Source organism: Macrobrachium rosenbergii, chromosome 16 (assembly GCF_040412425.1).
Source record: "Macrobrachium rosenbergii isolate ZJJX-2024 chromosome 16, ASM4041242v1, whole genome shotgun sequence".
NCBI classification, from domain to species: Eukaryota; Metazoa; Arthropoda; class Malacostraca; order Decapoda; family Palaemonidae; genus Macrobrachium; species Macrobrachium rosenbergii.
The window spans coordinates 32561262-32566261 of record NC_089756.1 but is presented as its reverse complement, the minus strand read 5'-3'; positions in this window follow the sequence as shown (position 1 = coordinate 32566261).

Genomic DNA, 5000 nt, shown 5'->3' with positions numbered 1-5000 from the left:
TGAAAATCTCACTTATTAAAAATGGAAAAAAATAAATTAATAAATTCATAAATATAAAAAAAAATGTATTAATGTCCAAGGAAAATAGTATTAGGGTAAGAATGCATTGCGTCTGCGCTTTGAACTTTAAAAGTTCCAATTGCACGATACCCTCAGGGTTAAAAAAAAAGGATTTAAATAGTTCAGAGAAGATGAATTAAAAAAAGATAGCTAAGCCATTTAACGAACGTAAATGTATTTTGGCTACAACTAAAATGTTGAACAATTTGCCTCCAGGCGTTGTGGAATCTACTGACGCCTCCTGAATTCTGGTGCATCGGTCTTATTTCCTATTCCCTCATGTTTATTTATTTATCACCTATTCCTGTAACTTGTCTATCTCTGCAGGCTGATTACCCCTCTGCAGATTTAAGGAAAGAAAGAAAGCATTATGAAGTAATAAGTGGTATATAACATAGACTTTTTTAAAATATTCAGGGTGCATTTAATTTACTGTAGTATACCATTTATTAGAGGCACGAAGTCCGTTTTCTTTTATTGTCGTCCTTGACAATATGAAAATCCCATTTTCTTTCGTGGCTCTTTTCAATGGCAGGAATACCTTTCGCATTTTCTTGTGATAATCTTTTTTTAATTTTGTTCTTGTTTAATAAAAGGCGTTAGGAGATTATTTACTACGGGATTAATTACTGTACCTATTGTAAAGCTAAATTTTATAGACCAACACGGTACAAGGATTTCTGCTAACCGGAATGGCATTTAAATTCATAATAACGTTACCATACCTCATACAATAACTTTTTTTTTTTTAATTAAAACATTTTGCGTCAGTACCTCTAAAAAAAAAACATATACAATTTTGTCTTTTTTTTCTTTTAGTAACGGAACCGTTGTTCATTCAGTGAGGTCAGCCATGTGCTACAACTGGCTCTTGAAATCGAAATGTTCATTTAAATTTAAAATAACTTTACCATATCGCTTATTATTAAGTTTAGTTTTAGCGTTATAATAAAATCATAACTATTTTTTTTTTTTTATTGGTGAAATTTAAAGCATTTTACGTCAATGCCTCTACAGACATGAAATTATCACTACTTCTAAACGGCTTCCTTTCGCCATATATAAAAACAAAACTGAACGCTTTATGAAGGTATATGAATTATGGGCTTTTATAAAATATTATGAATATAACTTAAAGATTGATTGATTTATGAAGACTAAGCCATAAAACTAATGGCTGGGACACTCCCAGTCATTCACCGCTTAAGATATGATGACAGTTAAGGAAATCATAAAATCGTATAAATTATTCCCTCTTTTTTTTTTTTGCATTTATAATTTTCATCTTTTGGTAAAATATTTAACATAAATTTTTATTCATAATTTTCATCATTTCGTAAAATATTCAACATAAAAATACTCATAACGCATTTCTGGAAAAAAGCCTCTTTCTTAAAGTACCTCTTCTTTAATACTCTCAAACACCCCCCCCCCCTCTCTCTCTCTTTACAAATAGCCGCATAAAATATACGCGATCTTAAATTCACTCCACAAACAAAACAGAATATTTTACGTCGCACCAAATCCTTTCACAGCCATTCGACCGGACGGGACGTAAGAGCCACAAAAATTGCGTTTATCAGCCCTTATTGTCAAAGGTCGCGTTTTCAGGGTTCAGGGGGTTCCAGCATCAGCCCCCACCCCCACCCCAAAAAAAAAAAAAAACTCTTCACCCTCTCTACACTAATAAATAGATGGCAGTCCCCTTCCCCAACTGCCACCTACTCTCTACAGCTTACCCCACCTAACCCCCACCCCGGCCCCCAAAAAAGCAAATAGGGATTACCTCATTTAGTAGCCCAGTAAAAAACCTAGCGCGCTATTCAAGAAAATCACGTATTTTAAATAACCGACCGCCGGCAATTATTGGAAAATCCTTACGTATTACGAACTTTTATTTTTATTTTGTTATTTTCCCCAAAAATTAATTTTCCTCGAGAAGACGGGGCTTGTAAATAATAATAAAAAAGCCTCTTACGCATTTCGAATTTATATTTTAATTTCTTTTAATTTTCCTCGAGAAGACGAGGCTTGTAAATAAAAAAATAAAAAGCCTTGCAACGAACTTCATACGAAAGTTGTAAAATAAATATATAAAAAAATGAACATACATAAAAAAAAGCCCTTGAAAAGTTTTTGTAGTAGCCTGGGTCTTAATGAGCTTCTCTGGACGGCCGTAATAGCGAAAAGAAAACGTGCACCAGAATTATTATTATTATTATTATTATTATTATTATTATTATTATTATTATTATTATTACTGCACTGTTAATAACAAAAGAACAAACAACAACAATAACAACAATAACAACAACAATAATAATAATAATAATAATAAATTATTATTATTATTATTATTATTTATTTTTTAACATTATTTATTTTTCAATAATAATAATAATAATAATAATAATAATAATAATAATAATAATAATAATACCCTATTATTATTATTATTATTATTATTATTATTATTATTATTATTATTATTATTATTATTATTATTATTGCTGTACTGTTAACAACAAGAAACAACATCATCATCATCAACAACAATAATAATAATAATAATAATAATAATAATAATGATTATTATTATTATTATTATTATTATTATTACCATCATCATCACTGGATGCATAACAACAGAAATTCAAGGCGCAAACAAGACGACTCAGAAAGAAACGGCCCCATTAAAAAAAAAAAAAAAAAAAAAAAGAGAGAAATGAAAGACTCGAGATATGATACACAAAGGAAATACGGTGAAAAATTAATGCCATATGGCCGGCCGGCTGCCCGGGCCATCCCCCTCCCAAAATGGTAAGGGGACCCACCTGGGTTGCGACGCTTTAAGAGGGAACTGCCGAGTCTCGTTACTCTTTATTTAAACAAGATGCACTTGATGTCAAATAAAATTTAAAAAATAATTAAAATGTTGAATATCATCGAGATGTAATGGAAATATGGATGATTAGGTATCAGAATGTATTTAAAAATGTGCATGATTACATATTAGAATATAGTTAAAAATACGTATAATTACTTATTAAAAATATACACATACAAACATATAGACACACACACACACACATATATATATATATATATATATATATATATATATATATATATATATATATATATATATATATATATATATATATATATATATATATATATATATATATATATATATATATATATATATATATATATATATATATATATATATATATATATATATATATATATATATATATATATATATATATATATATATATATATATATATATATATATATATATATATATATATATATATACACGTGTGTGTGTAACAGATAAGTCAGATAAATGTTATCCTACTGACTACCCTATACATGTGAGCCCATTGCCTACAAAACCTCCGATGTTTAATGTTTTTATTCTGTAGAGAACGCACTGAGGTCAGCTAAACGACTTTCACATTAAAGAAATAAAAAAAAAAATTGACAATAAACAATTCAAATGGTGAACTCGAATTTTTTTAAATTTCCAAAACAACATAAAACGCTGTACCCAGCCACCATTTCATTTTACTTTCAGCCCAGTCAACCTAGAAGTCCCCCCCCAAAAAAAAAAAAACATTTTCCCCCACTTTCATAAAGCGTCCGAGACACTCATTCTCATCCCCTCACTGCTACAGCCTCCCTTTAAAACGACCTTATGTAATCACCTTATATATTCTACAGCTCCCTCGTCTTCATAATAATGTCCAGGACCCTTTTTTTTTAATATTTTTTTTATTTTTCTTTCCATCCGAGGTCCTAATGAGAGAACTGGAAGCTACTCTCCAAACGGCTTTCTCAGAGAAGAGGACCTCCAGGTCTGAGTAGGAATAGTCCTTCTCCTGCATTGTACTTCACTATATTATTTTCCCTTCAAGAGAAAAACCGGCACTATTATCCTCGCTAAGTGGCCCCTCTCCTTCCTCCACAATGGGGAGGCAGGTACTGGGATCTTCTCAATTTGCGAATAGGGCTTACAGATCTTTTCATGGACTTTAAAAGTTTCTCTTTTTTTTTCATAACTATTTAAGTTTAAGCTATGGCTTTCTCCCCGATCCTACGTTTTTCCCGTATTTCCTTTTAACTCTGTCATTTTTCCTTTTGGGAGGGAGGCCACATTTATTGTTTTCCCCGAGAAGAGATAAAACATTTCCCTTTTCATTTATTATTCGTTTCCATTTTTCTCTCGCGCTTCGGATGAATCGGACACTGCGTTGGTCATTAGTGTTCTCCTTCCTTTACGAGAGAGAGAGAGAGAGAGAGAGAGAGAGAGAGAGAGAGAGAGAGAGAGAGAATCTCCTTCCCTTGAGAGAGTTCTAGAGAGATCTTCTTCCCTTGAGAGAGAGAGAGAGAGAGAGAGAGAGAGAGAGAGAGAGAGAGAGAGAGAGAGAGAGAGAGAGATCCCTTGAGAGAGTTCTAGAGAGATCTTCTTCCCTTGAGAGAGAGAGAGAGAGAGAGAGAGAGAGAGAGAGAGAGAGAGAGAGAGAGAGAGAGAGATCCTTCCCTTAGAGGAGAGAGAGAGAGAGAGAGAGAGGAGAGAGAGAGAGATCCTTCCTTTGAGAGGAGAGAGAGAGAGAGAGAGGAGAGAGAGAGAGAGAGAGAGATCCTTCCTTTGAGAGGAGAGAGAGAGAGAGAGAGAGAGAGAGAGAGAGAGAGAGAGAGAGATCCTTCCTTTGAGAGGGAGAGAGAGAGAGAGAGAGATCCTTCCCTTGAGAGAGAGAGAGAGAGAGAGAGACGGCGTTAGCACGAGCAGCTAAGTAAAATAAAACTCAACGTTTTTCTTACCTCCTTTATTCTCACACTTTTTACTTTCTTCATTACAGTGAAGATCCCCATAAAAAAAAAAACCACTTAAACTTCCTTCATTTCTTTTACATACCTTCATTTTCGCAC